Source organism: Rhinolophus ferrumequinum, chromosome X (genome assembly GCF_004115265.2).
Source record: "Rhinolophus ferrumequinum isolate MPI-CBG mRhiFer1 chromosome X, mRhiFer1_v1.p, whole genome shotgun sequence".
NCBI classification, from domain to species: domain Eukaryota; kingdom Metazoa; phylum Chordata; class Mammalia; order Chiroptera; family Rhinolophidae; genus Rhinolophus; species Rhinolophus ferrumequinum.
This window is the reverse complement of record NC_046284.1, coordinates 117,102,704-117,126,278: the sequence shown is the minus strand read 5'-3', so window position 1 is coordinate 117,126,278 and position 23,575 is coordinate 117,102,704. Positions and strand designations below refer to the sequence as shown.

General features: G+C 41.6%; 1 protein-coding gene across 2 annotated transcripts in view; it reads left to right on the top strand.

Annotated features, from left to right (window-relative positions):
- The first annotated feature begins 1,358 nt into the window (after positions 1–1,358).
- Positions 1,359–23,575, top strand: part of TLR8 (toll like receptor 8) — a 40,024-nt gene continuing 17,807 nt past the window's right edge. Inside the window, exons 1-2 of one of the 2 annotated variants that reach the window (XM_033114241.1) lie at positions 1,359–1,483; positions 9,173–9,218. The gene's annotated coding sequence lies outside the window, so the exon portion shown is untranslated. Of the gene's footprint in view, positions 1,484–9,172; positions 9,219–22,117; positions 22,258–23,575 lie in introns of those variants that run through there. The other variant, XM_033114066.1, reaches the window with a different exon arrangement.

Below are 23,575 nucleotides of genomic sequence, written 5' to 3'. Positions count from 1 at the left end.
AGGAGATGTGCTTTGGAGAACACACCAGGACCGAAAATGAATCCAGTTCACTGCGTTAATGTAATGAAGGAGAACATGAGCCCAACCAACCCACCAACATAGTGAAGGGGAAGGGTTAAAAAGAGAGAAAGTCTCAAACTCATGATGAGAGTGTGGGAAAAGGTCTGGTGACACAGGGGCCATCCATGCTGGTGACAATGAAAGTACAATAGGGCAGTTTCACACTGTTGAGGTTTTATATCTTTCCCATCTTGGTTCGCCTCCCCCTCCCTCTCAGTTTCCTCTTTGGCTTTAGACACCCATGGCAAGTCTTGTGTAATGCACAAGAGTGAAGAAAGAGTTGTTGCAGGTGGATTCTTCTGTTTGGAAGCAGTGGTTTTGTGTGAACTTTTGGTTTAAAACTAATCTCTTTCCCCCCCACACACAATAAATCCCCACCTGCTTCAGTGAGCACGCCTTCTACTATAATTGGCTTGATGAAACCTTCCCTGGGTGACTCTGGCCGGACTCTCTGCCACATTCAAATTCATATTCTTTCTGCTTATCTCAACTTTTAAGCATGTGAGTTAAGAAACTGAAGATGTGGTGCGCTGCCTTTAAGATTACCCTAATCTCAGGTTGTAATTAATTTCTGACATGTTTGTCATGACATTTTAGTGGTAATATTCATATATCCCTTCTCCCTCTTGGTGAATTACATTTATTAAATGTTTTGGAAGAGCCCAGACTTAAACTGACTGAGGAAGTTTGAGTCACATTGTCTCTCAGTGAGCACCCTTCAGAAACAGTCTGGTAGGCTCCAGAGGGGAAGAGGAAGTCCCGGGCACCTCACAGCAGTTTTCAGACATCCCAAGAGTCCACCAGTGGGCAGGGTGAGGGCGTTGCCTCCATACACAGAAAATGGCTCTCAATGTTACTGTGGCTGGTGGCAACCCCTGAGGCTAAGGCCAGACAGAGACAGCCAACTAGGGTGCCACCGTTGTCTTGTATGACACACATGACTGCTTCACTCCTCACTGGCCGAGGAGATGCAGTGGGTCATAGATTCCAGGGCCTTTCATAATAGTGAATTGCGTGAGTTAATAACTTGAGCAATAGAAGTTTGTAGGAACATCCCCATGAACCCATATCTGAGGCCCATAGTCCAAGGGGGGACCACACTAGTAAGAAGAGTGCTTGGGCTGTTTTGAAAGTTAGAACTAGTCTGCCACCCTGCAGTCACCCTTGGGAACAGTGGGTAACCCTTCCGGCTCAGGTCCACATGGAGGCCCACCAAGCAGGACTTTGTAATCAGGTGATGGGCATTAAATAAAACGGTTTACAGTGTCGTCTCTGTCTCCTAGGTCTGCATTTCCCCCGGGTTGTTGCCTTTTGATTGAAGCATCTTAATTGAAATACCCACTTAATTTATGACACATTGCTCTTGTCCATTAGCACATGATGGGTTAATGTGTGAGATAATCAACCCTCCAGCACAGACCACGTAAGTAACCAGAACACAAGAAGCATGTTCTCAATGGGGAGGATGGATTTTAAAATCATCACAGGTTTGGCTCCTACTCATGAGGGCGGACCCCCAAAGGGAATGACAGGGCAAGGAGAGAGTGAGGAGGATTTTAGGCAGAAGAGTCTAAGATGAAGTCACTGGTACCTGGACAATGTTATTGAGTGGAGTGTGGAAGGAGGTCACATTTATCAAGCAGCAAATGCAAACTAAATGCTTAATTTGTTCCATTAAATCTTCACATCACCTCTATGAGGCTATGTTATGAGGTGAGGCTGGTGTTATGAGGCTGGTGTTATGAGCTCCATCTTGAAGATGATGGATCAACTCAAAGTTGAAGGTGGGATCAGAGGGGTTAAGTCAACTTCCCAAGGTCACAGAGGAAGTAAATGACCCTACCCCAAACTGACCCTGTTCTGTTCAGCCAGTCCAATTGCTTCTCCAATTTTACTGGGGACCAGAATCACCTAGGGAGCTTGGAAACCATGTGGATTCCAGGTCTCTGGGGCCCAGGAATCTGCATTTCTAGGATTAGCCCAGGTGTTTCTGAAGCATCTGGTCTGTGGAGCCCAGTTCGGAAAGTATCACATCTTCCTTTGGGATCCCAAGGACTGCTAATACAGGAGTCACTTCAGCAAGGAAAGCCTGGGACCCCCGGGGGTGCTCGATTTCTCTTTCTCCTATGTATAACCCTCGGTGCTCTTAACCCACTGCTAGGGAGTGGAGCTGCACTTCAATTCAAATTGCTTCCCACTGGCACTTATTTGGGAGGGGTATGATTTGACTCTATAGGATTGGCAGTTCTGTTCAGGGCTGAAATGTAAAGACAACTTGGACAAGTACACTGGACGGTTTTAGGTAGAGACAGGGCAGGTGGCCAACTGATTCACAGTCCCATTCCCATAAGCCCTGCTTACATTTCTGGTTTAAAGGCTGTATTTAGTGTAACTTTCCTAGTGTCTGACTGAATGAAATGCTGACTGTGCTTTACGTATATGGAGCATAGTGCCACCTAGTGGAACCTCGTGGATGTTGGTGTTGGGCTCCCCAGACCCTTGGCTGGGTCTCCTAAGACCCGTGTGGAAAGAAAATACAAGGATATAGTCATCTTTTTAAAAGTGTGTTTGTGGCTATTGGGTAATATCCCCGGTGGATTAGTACAGCTATATGTAAGGGTATGTTAACTGTTGTTTATTGATGACAGGACAATATAAAAAAGGTTGCAGACCACACACTTTGTTTCCACCATTTATTTCCATTGCTTTGCTTGGTGTCTCAAGATGGGGCTGACCGTGCATTTCCCTTTGCACATGCAGGTGTAGATGAAATACCCAAGTTAACCAGGTGAACGGCCCTTTTCTCTCTAGGACATACGACACATTTCCTCTTTTCATACAACATGGCCCCCAATGTTAAACTGTGGTTTAAGTAGCAACAGAATCTCTGTTAGTGTCTCTGTCATCTATCTATCTTTTATCTGTCTATCTATCTATCTATCTATCTATCTATCTATCTATCTAATCTTTGTCTTTCCTTCTCTGTCTTTCTCATATTTCTGAATAATCTAACCACTAACCATTCTTCCCCACCACCCCCTCCAATCCCAGCCCGTACATGGCATCTTTAAAGCCTGCTCTAACTTGGTAGTCTGAGGGTTAGCAGTCTTTTTCATCCTACTTAACTGTGAGTTCATGAGAGCTGTCACTGGGTGGGCATGATGCTTGAGTGTTTCTTGCCTGCTTCCCAAAGACAAAGTTAACTAAGTCAAAGATGATGGAATGCTCACTTGCTAATCAATATACATAAACATTCCACACACAGTGAATATTTCTCATCTTTTTCTTTTAGCACACAGTATGTGGGAATTGTCTTCTAACCATTTCTGCTTTGTATAAAGTTTATGCTCAACAGTTCATGTACTACGTGTATATATTATGTTTAAAATATTTTTTTATTTAAAGGGTGACCCTCAATTTGTTAGCTCTTCCATTCATTACTTAGTCTCAGTCACTGCTTGTTCTACTCTTGTCTTCTTTGGATTTAAGCCCATCAAACTTTCCAGAAACGTCTCAGATACCCAGAGCTCATTTTTATAGACTCTTTAAAATATTTTTTTTTCATTTTTCATAATCTCCTGGCTACCATGACAACGCTGACCACTTCCTGCTTAAAATTTGTCTTAGGAAAGTCCCTTTTTGTTGATCCAAGTTGCCATATTTCCCCAGTTCTGCTTTTTCCTATGATCCTGCAAGAAGAAGAAAATCCAAAAGTATGAAGTATTGCCAAATGTTGCTTTGCATAAAACCGTATGATGGTTCTTAACCTGTAAGAATCAGAATTGAGTTTTTCCCTTTCTTACCCCTTCCCCTTCTCCTGATATTTCGACTGACTCTGGGTATAATTGGTCCCCACTGTCACACAGGAGTTTACATTTGTTCTGATATAGCCTGTTTTCATAAAACTTCGTTTAAAAACTTCTGTTGAGAGAGACCATATCAAGGTTTAGATACAAAAGTATAAAGTGCTTTCTTCCAAGGATGTGATGGGTAGGGTTTAGCTCTCCCTAAGGAAAGAAGGACAAGTCCCCAGCCTTCCCCACTTCAGGAGGTGATGTCAAAATGTAAGGAGAAGGGACAACTCCCTCTAAAGTACCATTTTGAATCAACAATAGATGAGTAAAATCTCAATTAAATGATCTATAATAAATTAGTCTGCAAAACATCATGCCATACTTGGATTCCTGAAATGATGAAGACTCTCCTTTTTAAGCCTAAGAGCAAAACTTGTGGATTTTCCATCCTTATGTATCTACCTTACAGGGAAAGACAGAGTCCTTACCTTCAGAGGCACTGAAGATATCATTTCTAAGACTTATCCTTATTGATTGGGGTCCATAATTTCCTGTACGCATTTACAAGATAGTGTAAAATGTAGATATGAAATTTGTATTCTGCATGATGTCAATATAGTATTTAGAAGCTGTCAATTACATTCATTCATTCATTCATTCATTCACTTTATTCAGCCAGTCAATAAATAATAATGAGTGCAACCATGGACCAGGCATGGTGCTAGGAGCTGAGAAGACACTGGTGAGCATAAATAGAATGATCCCTGTGCTCCCAGAGCTTATTCAGAAACCCATTAATCCCATAATCACATAGAAGGTTCAAGTGCTTTGGAGGAAAGGAAAAGTGTCTTCTAAGATTATATAATTGTCAGTTCCCTGAGTTTAATTGGGGAGCAGGAGGGACAGGCGGCTTAAGGAAGGCCACTCAACTGACATGTGAAAAATGAGTTAACTGAACAAGACAATACTGAAAGAGGACCATATTTGTGGGTGAGAGATCATGAGTGTGGCTTAGTCATATTCAATTTGGGAGGTTTCCAATACCCAAAATGGAGACGCTGAGTCAGTAGTTGGCCATAGTCTACGGAGCTCAAGGAAGTGAGCTAAGCTAGAGATATATAGTTGAAGTCTTCTGTGGCAAGGGCAGCAATGGACACCTCGGGCAGGGATGATGTAGTCTAGGGCCTTGCTACTCAAACTGTGGTCCATGGACCAGTAACATCGGCATCTCCTGGGAGTTCATTAGAAATGTGGAATCTTGGGCCCCACTTCATATCTGCTAAAGCAGGACCTGAATTGTAACAAGAGACTCAGGTGGTTCCTAGGCATGTTACAGTTTGAGAAGTAGTGCCCTAGGGTAGATTTTCTCAACCTCAGCACTACTGACTTTTGAGGGTAGAAAATTCTTTGTTGGGGCTCACCACGGAGTTGTGGGGGGAGAGCTCTCCCATGTATCGTAGGATGTTTAGTAGCCTTGTTGTTCTCTACCCATGAGATGCCAGGAGCACCCCCCCCAACACACACTACTTCTGACAACCAAAATCCATGCCAAATGTCCCTTGGTGGACAAAATACATTGTCTCTTAGTTGAGAACCACGGACCTAGGGGCAAGGTATGAAAGGGAAAGATGATGGGAATTGAACTTTGAATAATTCTAACCTTTCATGGCTGGTAGAAGATGAGCCTGAAAGGGAAAATGAAAAGGAGACAAAGAGCTAGAAGAAAAACCAGGAGAGCACATGTCTGAGAAATCCAGGCAGCAAGGATGCTGAGGACAGCACCACATGCTGCTGAGATGAAGATGAAGGTGAAGATTGCAAAGTACCCATTTAATTTAGGGAAATGGAAGTTACTGGTGACCTGAGAATGAGCTCTGTTGGCGGAGGGGAAAGGTTAACTTCAGATTGGAGAAGGTTGGGAGGTGCGGAAACCCAGACAGTGTGTAGAGCTCTTGTTACTCAGTGTGGCCCGCAGAGCAGTAGTTATCAGCACCCTCTGGGAACTTGTTAGAAATGCAGAATCTCGGTCCTTCCCCAGACCTGCTGAATCAGAATCTGCATGTGAGCAAGAGCCCCCGGCTCCCAGGTGATTCCTATGCACATTAAAATTTGAGAAACACTGCTAATAGGTAAACTAGTTTGGTAGTGGATGAGAGGAGACCTACACTGTGCAATTATATGTACAACTGGTTTGCTACCTGTGACTGCTGCCTTAAATAGACTTACCTTCTATAAATAGATTTAAAAGAACCACATGTGGTGGAACATTGTGGATATTTAAAAGGAAAATGTGCAACTTACAAACTCAGAACTCAGAACTTGGGTTGCATTCCTATTTTTAAGGTACTTGGTAGATTCACAACTTCTTGATTTCATTGGTCTCAAGTACAATTGTTACTTTATATTTTTATCCAGGCAATTAGTGCCATTGAACAAATGAAAATGTTACAAGTAATTGGCTCTCGTTTAAGAAGAACAGTATAGTTTATTGTAAACAGAATCTTAATTAATGTTTTCATTAATTGTTTTTATGCCAAGGGGCATGCAGTGGACATATATTACTCTACTGATTTTCATTGTTTCTTTTCCGCCAGCTTTATTGAGGTATAACTGACAAAAATTGTCTAACTTGAAGGTGTACACCATGATGGCTTAATATACATATACATTGTGAAATGATTACCACAATCAATTTAATTAACACTCCATACATCATACAGTGATTACCATTTTGGGGGGGGTGACAATGCCTAAGATCTACTCTCTAATCAACTTTCAGGTCTACAATAGAGGATTGTTAATTACAGTCCCCAGGTTGTACGTTAGATCCCCAGGGCTTAGTCATCTTAGAACGGGGAAGTCTGTACCCTGTGACCAACATCTCCCCATTTCCCTCAGCACCGCACTGCTCCCCCACCCGCACTCCCTAGTAACCACCATTATACTCTCTGCTTCTGAGTTTGACTTTTTAAAATTCCACGGATAAGGGAGATCATAACAGTATTTGTTTTCTCTGTCTGGCTTATTTCAGTTAGAATAATGTCCTCCAGTTTCATCCATGTTGTTGCATATGGCAGGATTTCCTTCTTTTTTAGGGCTGAATAATATTATGGTTGAAATTATACACACACACACACACACACACACACACAGGGTGCCAAAAAAATGTATACACACTTTAAGAAAGGAAAAAACTATTAAAATTGTAATACTATATACCGATAACAAAAGACAAGTCACGTTTGACTTCTGCAATGACAAGAGGTGCTCAAAGTGGTTCCCATCAGCGTCCAGACACTTCTGATTACAGCGAACTACTGCTTGAGCAACGTTGACCAAAGTGTTAACATCTCTTAAAATGTGTACACTTTTTGGCATCCCCAGTGTATATACATTTTCTTTATTCATTCATCTATTAATAGACACTTAAATTGTTTCCATATGTCTTCGTTATTGTGAATACTGCTGCAATAGTGCATATATCTCTGCGAGATACTGGTTTCATTTCTTTTGGATATATAACCCATCGTGGAATTGCTGTATCATAAGGTAGTACTATTTTTAATTTTTTGACGAACCTCCATACTGTTTTCCATAGTGGCTGCACCAATTTACATTCCCACCAGCCACGCATGAGGGTTCCCTTTTCTCCCTACCCTCTCCAAAACTTGTCTCTTCTCTTTCTGATAATAGCCATTCTCACAGGTCTGAGGTAGTATCTCGTTGTGGTTTTGATTTGCATGTCTCTGCTAATTAGTGATGTTTAGCATTGTTTCATATATTTCTTGGCCATTTGTATGTCTTTTTTGGGAAAGTGTCCATTCAGTTTCTGTGCCCATTTTTTAATTGTTCTTTTTGGTTGTTTGGGGTTTTTTTTGCTATTGAGCTGTATGAATTCCTTATATATTTTGGATATTAAGCCCTAATCAGATATATGGTTTGCAAATGTTTTCTCCCATTCTGTAGGTTGCTTTTTCATTTTGTTGATAGTTTCCTTTGCTGTGCAGAAGCTTTTTAGTGTGATGTCATCCCACTTGTTGATTTTTACTTTTTTGCCTGTGCTTTTGGTATCGTATCCAAAAATATCACTCCCAAGACCAATGTCAAGGAGCTTTTTCCTTGTTTTCTTCAAGGAGTTTTACTGCTGCAGGTCCGACATTTAAGTCTTTAATCCATGCAAACACACACGAAGGAAACCCTGTCCCATCAATAACAAGGGTTGTAACCGCAGAGATTCTTGGGCTGGGGGTAATACGAAGATATGCCAGAAGAGAGAATATATTTATTGTGAGACAGTCCCAGAGATTCAGAGATCAACTCCCTCACCTGTTATAGTGGTTCTTAATCTTGGTTGCTGTGGGGACAGAGTCCCAGAGAGCAGTTTCCAGGCTCTTGACCTCATGTGGAAAGGTGCTGGCTCGGTTATTAGATGGCCATCAGCTGTAATCAGATGGCCATTGTCTGTGGCTGGGTGGCCATCAGCTGTTACCAGTTAGCCATTAGCCACTAATATAACTGCCGTGGCTACGCTAGAGATTAGTTGGTTCGTTGGCAGAGGAGCAGACGGTAGATTGCCGCTCCAGCTTCCTGTGTCTCCAATGCAGCCGCCAGCGAGAATATAGTGGTATGACTCCCCTATCTATGGCTCCGTTGGGTTCCTTTTTGGCCTCACCATATCCTGCGTTCTTGTGCGGGGAGCGGGACCAGAGACCCTGCATGACAGTTGTACCTTGAAATTACCTGGGGAACTTTCAAAACCCCATGCCTGGACTCCACCCATGCAGATTCTGATTTAATTGGTTTGGGGTATAGGTAGCCTGACTGGGCTTTTGGAGGGTAGTTAAAGCTCACAGGTGATTCCAATATGCAGGCAAAGTTGAGAACCGCTGCTTTAGACTCATTATTCTACTGTAGGCGGTTCTCAGACTTGAGCATGCATCCGAGTCACTTGAGGGGCATGTTAAAACTGGGATTGCAGGTCCCACATCAGATTCTGATTCAGTAGGTCTGGCACTGGAGCCTGAGGATTTGCCTTTCTAACAAGCTGGCCCCAGCGGGTGCTGAGGCTGCTGGTCCCAGAACCACACTTTGAGAACTGCTCTACTGAGTTCCTGGGTTAAAATATTTGAGTCCTGACAGCTGCATTTTAAATAAGAACCAGATGATCCCCATGCAAGTGATCTAAACACAAACCTTTGCAAAACCCTGCCCTAGACACAATTTATATCTAACATTTGGTGCTGACTTGACACTCAGAGGCAGAGTCATCTTTGAGATGTCGTCTCTTTTCTTTCCCTTTTCCTTTGTCCTCATTCAAGCGGACCTCAAGCTCTGTGCACATCGCCTCCAGGAACCCGTGCCTGGGTGAGTTATTTGCATTTTGTCTTCTAAAGGCCTAATGGGATCAAAGGGGTGTTTGTGCAGGTAGCTATTCAAGGACAGCTGGATCTCCAGGAAGGGCAAAGAGAGAAGGCTGCTTCTCCACCGCTTTTGGAGAGAGAAGTGAAGAGGGAAGGGAGGGAAGAGAAAAGGAGGGCCGGGGAGGTCTGTTGGTTCTGAGAAAATTTTATGTGGAAAATCACTAAGAAATGGATTGTGGATGCATGGGCACGCGCATACACCACCCTAGTGTGTCACTACGTCAAATTCAGAAACTACACAACCCCTGGGAGGCAAGGATCCCCAGCCCCCTGAAGGTCTGAGTGAAGCTTCGGGACAATCAGGTAAGATGAAAGCTCAGAGATCTAGAGGAAACTGAGTCATAGATAACAAAGCTGTCTTTCTGCATATTGCAATTGGTAGACTGAGAGGTACATTAGAACTATGTTCAGCTATTTGAACATTTTCCACCTGGCAGTATTTCTTCTGTAATCTGGTTTTGTTTGGTTTTCTCAAAATCTAACTCGGTAACTGGTTGTAGAATATACATTGGCAAGTCTGAACTTTATTTCACATCATTTATAATTTTATGAAATTGACCCTTCTCTAGCTCATTACTTAGTTAAAATTCTCTCTCTATTGCTAAATGCGGGAGCCAAAGCTTATTGTTTCATGGTGTTTGCGTTTCTTACATCTTTAACACTTTGAGACCTATAGGGCAAATTATGAGTAAAAAATGTTTTTATTTGGAAACATGAGTTGCCTTAACTGAAAGTGCCCCACAAGCAGGAATAAACCTTTTATACATGTGTGTATTTTATTAACTTTTACAGCAATTTAAAATTTTATACTCATTTTATCCTACCGGTTATTATTGCACAATGAATGAATTGACCAGCCTGCCTATTCGGAATGTCTGAAATACTGGGCGGGGAGCGCCACCTGGTGGCAAGATGGATATTAACTCCTTTGCCGTTGGCTGGATCTTCCAGAATTTCTGACCCTGAAGGCGTTTCTGAAGTCCTTTGGGGTGCAGGTGCAAAAAGGAGAAAACAGAAACGGGTTTCTCCAACTCTAAAAGCACCATTTTGAGAGATATGGAGATTGGGAGAAGAGGTTTAGCAGGAAAGAGGACAGAAAGCACGTCGGGTAGGGGGAGATAAAAGGGACACTTGGGATTGTGAGGAATCAAATAAGGACCTCATGGAGTCCCTCTTCGTGTCGAGCCCTTGGCCTCAAACCTCACAGATTGTTCTGTGCTTTCAGAGTGTCCTCGTGTGTTTGAATTAAGTGGCTGTCCCCAAAATCTCCCCACACATTTTCTGCCTCTGGTATTGATTCCCCCACCTGATGCTCTCTCCCCCAGTACAGAACCTCACCTTGGACATCACAAAGAACTTGGAGGCGCCCCAATGTGCACTTCTTCAAATGCCTTCCCCTCAACATCAAAATATGTTTTATGTCACCATCCTCTGCACTGTCTCACAAAACAAGATTCTTTCTTCAAAGATCCTATCCACCAAAAAGCCTATCCTATTATGCAAGGAGAGGTGGCCCTCCCTTAGGTGTCCCTTCCCCTTTGAAAGTTGAAACCCCACCCAGCCCTGCTCCTGGGTCCCTTCCTTTTGCCTACTTGGGAAACATGCTTCATCAGATATACTCATACTCCATCTGTTACATAATCACGCTCTTCCACTCTGCTGGCGTTTCTTCTCATCTGAACACTATTCTTTTAAAATTATTTTCCCTCAAAAGATATTTGTTGCAGCATTGTTTGTAATTTCCAGAAATTAGGATAAACCCAAATGTCAATCAAAAGAAGATTCATTAAATAAAACGTTATATTTATACAATATATACAGCATAGCCATTTAAAAAAAAGAATAAGACAGGATCCATATCTAAAACAGAGCTCTAGGTTGAAAATATGGTGCAGAATAGTACATATTGTGTGATCCCATTTTTGTCAAAGAATTCTGTTTGTAATCATGTGTCCCTATCTATATACATAGGAAAAATCTTGACTGTACACCGAACTGTTAATAATGGTTGTCTTTGACGAGATATATGTGTGTGTGTGTGTATATATATACATATATATATATATGTATATATATATATCCCTTAATTCTACCAACATCATACTATGTCTCCCTTTCATTTTCACCAGCATTTATCAAATGATAAGTGCACAGGACCAAGCTGGATGAGTAAAACAGCCCTTGGACTCAAAAAGTTTATGGTCTGGTAGAAAATGTAAGATGGACCCACCGAAATACAACCCAGGGCAGAATGTGACAAGACCAGCAGAACTTTTGGTTTAATTTTGTCAAATTACTGAACCTTGGCAAGCCTGCTTCCTCCTCTGAAAACAGAGATTATAACCACCGAAGATGAATGTGAAATGTGAACGGGTAGAGTTTTAAATGGGTGCCTGGCACAGAAGAGGTCAAATGTCACCAGAGGCATGGCGGGGACTGGGGACTGGGAGAGCTCATATGTGCTGGGTGGGCTTCGCAAAGTGGGTGCCAGTTGAGATAGGCAGGACGCCAACAGCTGTGTGCCAAATGCTCATGCCCGAAAGGCACTCACAAGATCACAGAATGCAGGCTCCCACGATTTGCAAAGGTGGGGTGAAGTGGGGACAAGTGGAGACCTCTCCAGGAAGCATGGAGAAGACCGCAGAGCCGGGAACGACTTAGGGCATTTTCACGGAGCAAAGGTCAGTCATGTCAACTGAATGGCAGGACTGAGGTCCAAGAATATTGAGAGGGAAAGTTGGAAAAATACTGAATCTAGACTGGGGAACTGGCATCCTAGTTGACGGGCCCATGCTTAGGGTGGCTGTTGAGCTGAGATAATGGTAATCAGTGGACTCATTCAGGAAAGCGAGCCCCACATCTTCAGGTTGGTGCTGAGTGGGGCACGAGCATATCTAATCTTATCCCCCACTACTGTGTAACCCCATATAACCTGGCTTTTGATTCTACTATGCTGTCAAAACTGCTCTCTTGAGTGTCACCAATAACCTTCTCTTTGTCAAATTAAGTGACTTTTTATAGATCCCCATGATCCTCTCTGTTGTTGGAATATTGGATAGTGGTACAGCTCTGGAGCCAGAGTTACCTGACTGTTTTAACCTCTTTTTGCTTTAGATTCATCCCGTGAAAAATGATTATAACCATAGTCTTTCCGTCGTAGGGTTCCTAGGAGAGGTAAATAAGTTAATAAGGGAAAAATGCCTGGCACATAGTGACCCTAGCTCTACTTTAAGGGTCAGATGTAGCTATGCAACACTTGCTTTCTTCTCCTCCCACTCTCCTCCCTTCTCTCTCCATCCTTCCCTCCCTTTACTCCAAAAACATTTACTGAGCTTCTACCCCACAGCCACTGGGCTGGGTACAGGGGGATCAAATGCTAAAGTGCCTGCCCTCAAAGAGCCCCCAATCCAGAGTGGGGTACACACTAATCACTTAATGAGTGCTAAGAGTTTTGAAAGAGGAAAGCAGAGGATGGCTTGGCTCTTGGGGAGCGCAGAGCAGGAGGCCCAACCCAGCCAGGAGCTAGGCTGGGTCAGACTTGGCATCTCAGAGTTGATGAAATCCAAACTCTGTCCTGGAAGAATCGCAGAAGGTAGCCAAGTTTTGGCAGAAAGGCGAGATGGGGGCAGTGTGAGCATGTGCCCAGAGGTGTGCGTGAGTGGGACTTGGAAAAGGAAATACAAGTGGCTTTTAAAGACTGGAGTGCTGGGTCGGAAGGGCGACTTCAAATAAGAGCTGGGAAGGGAGACAGAGCTCATCAGAAAGTATCTTGTTTAGTGGTTACCAGAGGGCAAGGGGTGAGGGGGGTGGGAGATGAGGGTAAGGTGGATCAAATATATGGTGATGGAAGGAGAACTGACTCTGGGTGGTGAACACACAATGGGATTTATAGATGATGTAATACAGAATTGTACACCTCAAATCTATGTAACTTTACTAACAATTGTCACCCCAACAAATTAAAAAAAAAAAGAAGAAAAGAAAAAGAAAAAAAAAAGTATCTTGTTTGTAATCCTAAGAAAGTTAGACTTTATCCTGAAGGCAATGGGAAAGCCTCTGAAGAACTTTTGTAAAGGTGAGGTGGCAGTGAGGTGTTGAGAGCTGAATTCTAGAAAAACCAGCTGCTTCCTCTTAATCTTCCCCATACTGTTCAGTCCTGATTTGCCCCTTCCTAAGGTTACTCTTCCTCTGGCTCCTTTGACAGCTCTACGTCCATCACCCTCCTTCAACAATGAATTTTCATGGAGCCCTTGCTGTAGGCAGGCCCTGTGCAGGGAACTAGGAATACAGTGATGGCCAGGACAGCCGCCTTCATTGTGCTCATTGCTCTCTGGACGCTGCGTGAAGGTCCACACTTTCTGCCTTTGCTCCTCTTTGGAAAGAGCTTTTCTTGTCCCTCTTTTGTTTTAAGCAAGAACATTCATATTTTGTTTTACATATAGTTGCATATACACGCATATAAAGAGAATCTTAACCATTCTCAGTTTTACATAGTGTTGATGTAAGAATGTCCAAACCTGTAGAGAATTTTTATAAGAGTTTATTTGAGCCAAACTGACGACATGTACCAGGGAGCAAGATCTTAAATGCTCTGGAAAATAACCATTGCAACTTCTTCTATGCATTTGAAATCAAGGAGGGGACGTAAGGAAGATTACACGGAGGTGGGAGAAAGCAAGGTGGGAATCGGGTTACAGGATAGTTAACAAGATGATGTGCTCTCTTGAGGGATAATAGCCCCTTCCAGGGCTATTACAAAGCTGTGTTAACCTAGATACACAAAAGCAATGGGCAGGGCTGGCTTAAAGCCTTTCACTAAAGAAATTCTAGTCCTCAGGCATGAGTAGCCACCATGACCTGTCTGGTGAGGAATTTATGATCAGATCACCCTGTGGTTACTTTCCATAGAACCCCTTTTTTATCCACAATAGTCATTTATTTTATTTTCAATATTTAAATAAACCTTTTATTTTAGAATAGTTATGCAGAGAAGTTGCAAAGACAGAGCAGAGTTCCTATATGCCCCTCACCAAGTTTGCCGTTATTAGCAACATATATTACTATGATACATTTGTTACAATTAATGAACCAATATTGATGCATTATTATTAATTAAGCTCCATAATTTATTCAGTTTTCATTAGTTTTCCCTTAATTTTCAGGATATCAAATTACATTTAGTTATCATGTCTCCTTAGGTTCCTATGAGCTGTGACAGTCACTCGGATTTTCCTTATTTTTGATGACCTTGACGGTTTTGAGAAGTATTGGTCAGGTATTTTTTACTGTGCCCCTCAATTTGTTGTATTTTTTTTCTGATGATTTTCTCATAATTAGACTGGGGTTATGGATTTTTGAGGAAGAAGACGCACAGAGGTGAAGTGCCATTTTTGACACATCATATCAGGGGTACCTGTTATCAGCAAAACTATTTTTATATTTATCCATCAGTATCTATATTAAGCCAAATATGGGTTCATACTGATGCCTCCAACTCCAACCCAGTGTCACGTGGTTTATTCTAGCTTCCCCTCTTGTATAAGTTCTATTTTTTAACAAGCCCTGTTGTATCTTTATAAAGACTTTCTCTTCCACTCTGGTGTTTACCCACTGATAAGGATGGCTAATGTTTAAAGGTTTACAAGCTATAAAAAGGTCTCCATCTGACTGCAGGCGCAATGGAACAACCACACAGGATGGTCTTGCTTCATCAACCAACTCATTCAACTGTAGCCCTTTTGTTCACACTGCCATCCATTGGTCCCCTCAACCTGACCTTGAAACCCTCCCAGTCTCAGCCAATATTCACTCTCTTCTCTGAAGCATTTTCCTCCATGATACTCTGGGGCTCAGAGAAAATCAGGACAGCTGTCTCAGGCCCTCTTTGCCTCAGTGCTCTACACTGCTCTCATGCCATGGTAGTGAGGAAAGTTCTAGACATTGCCTCTTCCCATGATTCCAGATGGAGTACGAGCAGGAGGTTCCCTCTACTCCTGATTACAGAAACTTATCTGGGGGCTCTAAGTTTTCTCTGCCCCTGAATTTACCACAGCCCAACCCCCTGTCTGAGACCAAACTAGCATCTTTCTCTTTTGCACTCCTCTGGGACCATCTAATCCTCCAGGCCAGATAAGTTTAATCTTGTCCAGAGAAAGGAAATATTGTTTTATGCATTGTTTCATATATTTCATACATTTAGAACTGGGCTACAGCTCCCTTTTCTCCAGTTCTTCCAAGACAACCCTTCCATGAAGCAGTGACTGCCTCCTAGCCCACTTCCTGACGGGCGGAGGTCAGGACACATATGTCTCAAGTGGAGGCACTCACATTGTTCAACACCTTACAATGCTTCTCTGCTGCACTAATCCCATTTGGTCTGGGAACATCTGTCGACACCTAAATTCACTTTGGTGACTTGGAGCAGCAGGAATTAGTACATGCAGTCCATCGCTGAAGAGATGATTACAATGAGATTTTAACAAAAGAGGTGAGGAGTAAGAACAAAAAGTTGATGGGAGCCAGAAAACCCACCCTCATCCTCTTCTCAAAATGCTGATTGAATACTCGATACTGCTTGACTTTTCACTGTGGGCCTTTGTGAAGGGAGAAGTCCAAAGAACACCAGAGTGGAAGTACAGCAGTGAGAGTTCCGGTACTCCTCTCTACCACTGTTGCACTCTTGACCTTGGCTTCAGTTTCCTCATCCATGAAATAATGGGGCCCTTACAGCTCTAAAGTGCGTGCTCTTTTGGTGGTATCTTGGACCATTATTTAGGAGACACTGACTTCAGGAAACTTGCCCTTCCTGGAGACCCACAGGTTGGCCGCAGCTGAAGGGGAGGTGGCCATATGGCCACATGAGGCTATAATCCAGCCCTCCCTCCTTCCTAGCTCTGTGCCCTGATTTGGGGTACTCAGCCAAAAGGGAGAGTGGCTTTAGCTAACTTGTTTATCCAGAGGGCCACCATTTTCCAGTGGGCACCGAGGCATTGTATAGACTAGCACATTAAGCTTTTGTTTGAAATGAGAAATAACAGTACAAATGGAGAACTGGCTGTGGTTGGGGACGAGCGGAATGGGGTAGGTGTGAGGCAGGATGAGTGCTGAGACTGAGGGTTCAGGAAGAGTGGGTTAAGGCACCCAGGAGTGAAGGGGGAAGGGAGAGTGAGGAAGGAGCACCATGAGATTGATAATACCTGCTACCTGCGGCTGAGTCCTGCAGTCCATCTCACCTGTGTCTGCACTGACCAGGGAAGGGCAGCTTGCTGTCTTCTCAGGAGCTCTGCACATCAATTTAAAACCAGGATGGGCTAACATCAGCTCTGGCATTATGTAAAGAAACCCTCTTGTGCATTTCTTCATCCAAATCATTTGCTTAAAAAAATGTTTCTTTTACATGACTCCTTCCACTTGAGCCTTTTCCATATTCAGTGTTGTTTTTTTGTTTTTGACAAACAACTGATTCCCAGCACCTGGTGTTGTCCTAGGTCTTGGAGCATCTTCAAGGCTCCATGGTATTTCCATACATGGCACTTTGCCACAGCCTTGATGTGGAGAAGCCATCTGCTACACTATGAATGCTCTGGTGCTCATCGATGCCACAGGAAAGGGTGTCATTGCCCTGAAAGTGATTCTCCTGGCCTACTGAGGGCAACAGCCCAGAGATGTGTGAAGTCCACAACGACAAGAGTAGTAATAATAATACTAGCTCTATTTGGTGAGTGCTTATTCTGTGCCATGGACTGTTCTAAGGGTTCCACACGTATGAACACATATAATCCTCAAAGCTTCCATAGGAGGATGAATCTGTTAGTATTCTCCCCATTTGAGAGGTGAAAAAACTGAGGCGCAGAGAGGTTCATCTGCTTCAGCTGGTCGTTTGTGTGTCTGGAACATCCATGTTGCCTGGTTGGCTTGCCTGGCAGGAGCGCTTAATGACAGATCATCTCCATTTTGAAATAAAGGTCTGTGTCAGTGTGGATGGCAAAGGGAAGAACAGGAAAGAGATACCCAAGAGCTTTGTGCCCTCGCAGGGCAGAGCAGGGCAAGGCGAGCAGACCTGGCCACTGAGGGCTAGTCTCTGGGCTCAGGCAGAGGGCTTGATCCTCTGGCCACTTTCCTTGGGGGATTAAACTTCTGGTTTGCAGTGATTTTCCTGCCCTGGTGTTGATTCTATTGTCATTTTTAACTTTTATGGTTACTGGTTGTATGGAAACAACCTGGGAAGGCTCATTTGATTTGAATCACTGGCTCATTTTTATGAGTTTGCCTGGCGTGGGCACTAGACTGTTGGCAAGTATAACCCTAGCATGCGCCATGCTTTAGGAGATCCCAATTAACTTGTGTCTAATTGGATGACACATTGTGTCCTGGAAGCCAGGGCGTGTGTGTTTGGCTTTTCTAGAAAGGCTGACCAGTGCTCGAGTCTGAAGGGGTCTTCCTCAGTACACTACTGGCAGTCATTTTTACTTACCATTTAAAATTTTATTTCTGAGCAAATGTTTCAAGGAAAACCAAGAAACTGGGTGGCAGCCAGATGAGGTCTTCAAGCTCAGCATCATGAATGATTTTGGTGAGCCCATGAAGCCACAGGCTATGTTCCCTGATGTCATGGCAATCCCTTCTCAAACCACACATCAGGCCTTGAATCGCTGGAGGGACCGGTGGTTAGAAGTCAAATTAGGAATGGCCACCCAAGCAGATGAGTTCTGAAAGGCATTCCTTCATAGGAAGGTTTTCCAAAGTCTATATGTTGTTACAGAGAAAGGTTATGCAAGGGAGGGAGACCAAAGGCCTGAGAGAAAATAATAATAATAAACTCTGTGTGTGTGTGTGTAAATGTCACCCCCTATCCCAGTTTGTGTTCCTCCAATTCAAGGAGTGTAAGGCAAGATGGAGCATATTCTATTCATTCCAAACGATTCTTTTGGCCCAAGGTCAGCACATGTTTTCTGTAAGGCAAAGAGGCAAATCGGGGATATTATGTAAATACCTACATAATAAGAGAAAAAAACCCAAATTGAACAATTATTTAATTGATAAAATTCAAAATATAATAATCGAGTGCAGTTTTGTGTAATATAGGTCTAATAATGAAAAGAATGGAATTCTTTGAGGGATGATAACATTTTGCCTAATTGGAGTGTAATGTTCATCATCAGCTCAATTGCAAAATTTCCTCTGTGAAAGTTCTTCACACATGGGTGAGACTTGGCCCACAGCCTATTGTTTGCTGACCTCTGCTCTTGGTTAAACCTCTGAGACCCTTTTCCTGAGAGCTTATAACCCAATTCACTTATCAGGCCAAATCAGGAAATTAATTTTTCCTGCCTCATGAATGCTAACGCTCATCTGTTCACTCACTCATTCATTCAGTGAATGTTTATGGAGCTTATACTATGTGCCAGGCACTGGCTGAGGTGCAGGGACACCCAGGACAAAGATGCCCTCTTTGCAGCCACAGCCTGGTGGGGAACACACACCCGCCTGGCTATGTGCTGTCTTGGAAATGTGTGGAACAAAGATGAAGCAATGCAAATGTTATTTAACTACATCTATGAGTTATATAACAAAAGATGAATTTGGGCAATCCTAAATGGAGTACACTTTTGTGGTAAAGTAAAAAAACAAAAAACAAAGCAAATGAAAAAACACCCTATGGCTGAATGGATAAGAAAACAAGACCCATACATATGCTGTCTACAAGAGACCCACCTCAGATCAAAAGACATACATAGACTGAAAGTAAAGGGATGGAAAAAGATTTCATGCAAATGGAAACCAACCAAACAAACAAACAAAAAAGTGGGGTAACAATACTTATCTCAGACAAAATAGATGTGTGTGTGTGTGTGTGTGTGAGAATGTGATAAAATGTGTATACCTTTCAGGGTTTTTTTATTTGTTTGGTTTTTTATCGTGGTTTTCCTTGATTTTTATCCTTACTGGGATAATGTTCATGCATTTCTACACTATTCTTAACTAATTCTCAAGTCACAATAAAAACATATAGAAGTAATTTTTTGTTAATTTATTGGGGTGACAATTGTTAGTAAAATTACATAGATTTCAGGTGTACAATTCTGTATCACATCATCTATAAATTACATTGTGTGTTCACCACCCAGAGTCAGTTCTCCTTCCATCACCATATATTAGATGCCGTTTACCCTCATCTCCCATCCCCCAACCCCCTTATCCTCTGGTAACTACTAAATTATGTTCCCCAGATTAATTTTCAAAACCCCATGGTCATCTTGTGGTGACTGATTGTTTTATAATCCCCTCACCTTCCTAGAAGTAATTTTTATGAAAAGGAAACTCAAAACAAAATAATCAAATAATCTGAGTACTTCCTTCCATTCTCCTATCAACATGATATTGGAAGTCCTAGACACAGCAATCAGACAAGAAGAAAATAAAAGTCATCCAAACTGGAAAGGAAGAAGTAAAACTGTCATTATTTGCAGTGATAGTATATGGAGAGAACCTCAAATATTCCACCAAAAAACTAGTAGAAATGTTAAATTAATTCAGTAACGTAGCAGGATACAAAATTAATATTCAGAAGTTTGTTGCATTTTTATACACTAATAGCAAACTATCAGAGAAATTAAGAAAACAATCCCATTTGTAATTGCATCAAAAAAATAAAATACCTAGGAATAAATTTAACCAAGGAGGTAAAAGACCTGTACTCAGAAAATTGTAAAACATGGAAGAAAGAAATTGAAGAAGATACAAATAAATGGAAGCATATACCATGCTCATGGATAGGAGGAATTAACACCGTTAAAATGTCCATACTACCCAAAGCAATCTACAGGTCCAGTGCAATCCCTATCAAAATACCAACGGCATTTTTCGCAGAACTAGAACAAATAATCATAAAATTTATATGAAACTATTTTAAAAAAACACAGAATAGCCATGGCAACCTTGAGAAAGAAGAACAAAGTTGGAGATATCACACTACCTGATATCAAACTATACTACAAGGCCACAGTAATAAAAATAGCATGGTATTGGCATAAGAATCGACACATAGGTCAATGGAACAGGATAGAGAGCCCAGAAATAAATTCATGCCTATATGGTCATTTGATCTATGACAGAGGCAAGAATATACAATGAGATAAAGATAGTCTTATTCAATAAATGGTGCTGGGAAAACTGGACCACCTTCTTACATTATATACAAGAGTAAGCTCAAAATAGATTAAAGATTTAACTGTAAGATCAAAGCCATAAAACTTCTAGAAGAAAATATAAGCAATAAGCTCTGTGACATGGTCCTTAGCAATATTTTTTTCTGATATATTTCCTTGGGCAAGGGAAACAAAAGAAAAAAATAAACAAATGGGACTACATCAAAATAAGAAATTTTTTCACAGGGAAGGAAATCATCAATAAAATGAAAAGACATCCTACTGAATGGGAAAAGATATTCACCAATAATATATCTAATCAGGGGTTAATATCCAAAATTTATAAAGAACTCATACAATGCAACACCAAAAAAAAAATCCAATTTAAAAAATGGACAGAGGACCTGAATAGACATTTGTCTGAAGAGAACATACAGATGGCCAATAGACATATGAAAAGATACTGTGTCACTAACTTTCAGAGAAATGCAAATTAACACCACAATGAGATATCACCTCACACCTGTCAGAATGGCTGTCATCAATAAATAAAAAACCAAGTGTTGATGAGAATGTGGAGAAAAGGGAAACCTTGTACACTGTTGGTGCGACTGCAAATTGGTACAGCCACTATGGTAAACAGTATGGAGATTACTAAAAAAATTAAAAATAGAACTACCATATGACCCAGCAATTCCACTCCTGGGTATTTATCTGAAGAAATCCAAAACACTAATTTGGAAATATATATGCACCTCTTTGTTCATTGTAGCACTATTTATAATAGCCAAGATATAGAAGCAACCTAAGTGCCCATCAATGGACGACTGGATAAAGAAGTGGTGGTACATGTACAATACAATGGAATATGGACTATTACTCAGCCATAAAAAAAAATACGAAATCTTACCATTTGCAACCACGTGGATGGACCTAGAGGGTATTATGCTAAGTGAAATAAGTCAGAGGGAGACAAATACGTGGAATCTAAAGAATAAAATAAACCGAAAAGAAAAAAAAACAAAACAGAAAGAAACTCATAGATACAGAGAACAAACTGATGGTTTCCAGATAGGAGGGGGGTTGGAGGGGGGCTGGGTGTAAAGGTGAAGGGATTAAGAAGTACAAATTGGTAGTTACAAAATAGTCATGGGGATGTAAAGTACAGCATAGGAAATATAGTCAATGATATTGTAATAACTATGTATGGTGCCAGGTGGGCACTAGACTTATTGGGGGGATCACTTAGTAAATTCTACGAATGTCTAACCACTATGCTGTACGCCTGAAACTAATATAAAATAATATTGAATAGCAACTATAATTGAAAAAAAAACACCCTAGAGTTTTTTTAAAGTAAATGGAAAAATTTCCCCAATTCTCTCCCTCATTTCCCCCTAATCTTACTCTCCAGAGCTAGCTTCTGCTAACGTTTTGGGGAGGATCCTTGCAGCCACACTCCGCACCCAGCCACACATCCACACTAATATACACAAACTCACAAAAATACACTGTGTTCGGGTTATATTTAAATTTCTGGTTCGGGTTATATTTAAATCATTTCATAAATGACTTTTCTCCCCCCAATTTCAGTTTTGAAATTTTGAAGCACAGTCAATAAATGATTTAGCAACAGTTAAGAAATCACAATTTCCTGCTTCCCACATAAACTTCTGCAAACCACATGCTAGGTTCCACTGAATGGTCAAGTCACCAATTTAGGAAGTTGGTCAGTTTGTCTTCTCCATGTGCATCCACCGTATAGAGGGTACCACTCTGCCGTGCTGCATGCAGGCTGTGGAATGAGACATTAGGAGGGCCAACAGCAGAAAAGTGGTAAGTACTTCTACTCTTTTAACAATGCTTTCCAGCAAAATACGTGATTTCTGACCCCGAAATATGGTTTGGTGGCAAATAGTATGAACAGAGTAAGGGATGAATAGGCAAATAAGGATCAAAAGGTTAAGTAATGAAACAACTCTAAATGTAGGTAATTTTGAAAATGAAATGCAGTGGACTTATTATTTTGGACAGGAAGACAAGCCAATTCCAAGTTAAGAATTGAATTGGAACATTACTTTCTGGTCCTGCCAGAAACAATATTCTCTTCCAGAACCAATGGGTTGGAGGTGAAGTGGATGGGGAGGTTTTTCTCCTTTGCTACTTCTAAAGAAAAGGACAAACTCTGTCCCCTCTCGTACATGAGTCACTAGCTAGTGCCAAGGCAAAGCCTGAAATTAATATCCTACAAGGAGCTTAACGTTCAATATTAATTACTTTTCTTGTTAGGAGTTTTTAAGTAACTCTTATTTCTAAAATTATATTCTCTAGTGTTTAGGCATAGCAAGTGGTCAGTTTTTGTTATTGTCAAGAACTGGCAGATTGAAAAACTTCATAATTTTAAAAAATGATACATTTTCTAGAAAACTCAATGAGATCTAAGAACTATTGAGAAGTCTGATTTCAAGAGAAGCTCATCCAAAATTTACCTATTGTTTTCCACACTCATTTAGTGCTTATTAAAGTTCTTGGAGTCATTTTTTTATGCCACCATTCAATGTATGTTTAAGTTTCTAAAGTTAGTTTTTGCATCCATTTGATGCCCATTATAGATCTTGAAAGGAGATTAATTCTGCGCTGAAATTTTATGACGCTTTACAAAATAACTACAATGGCCCATAAAGAATTGAGCCAACAGGGCCAATGACATATACGGAATGGCAATGGATGTTAATTTCTATTTGATGTTTGTAAACTGCTGTGGGAAGCCAATATAATTGTATTGTAAGAAAGTGGAATAGTAATAAAATCGAACTGGCCTTGGAAAAATGCCCTGGCTCCCTCCCACTGGTGGGAGGTGGAAGTCCAGAACTCCTGGCCTCAGAGCACGGGCGTAGTCTTGACTATGTCTTAGTATCACAGAGGGGGTTTTAAAAAGTTCTGCTGGCAGGCTGAACCCCAGACCAATGAAATCAGAATCCTGGGGGTGGGAGCTGGGCATTGCAGCTTTCTAACTTTCCAGGTCTCAATGTGCAGCCACAGTTGAGAACCACTGTCTTACAGCAGCATCTGGACAGCTCTTTTGGTCCTTTCACTAAAGAGCATAGTCCTTTTGTAGGGGTGACAAGGCGGTAGGGAGACCTGAAGCTTATTC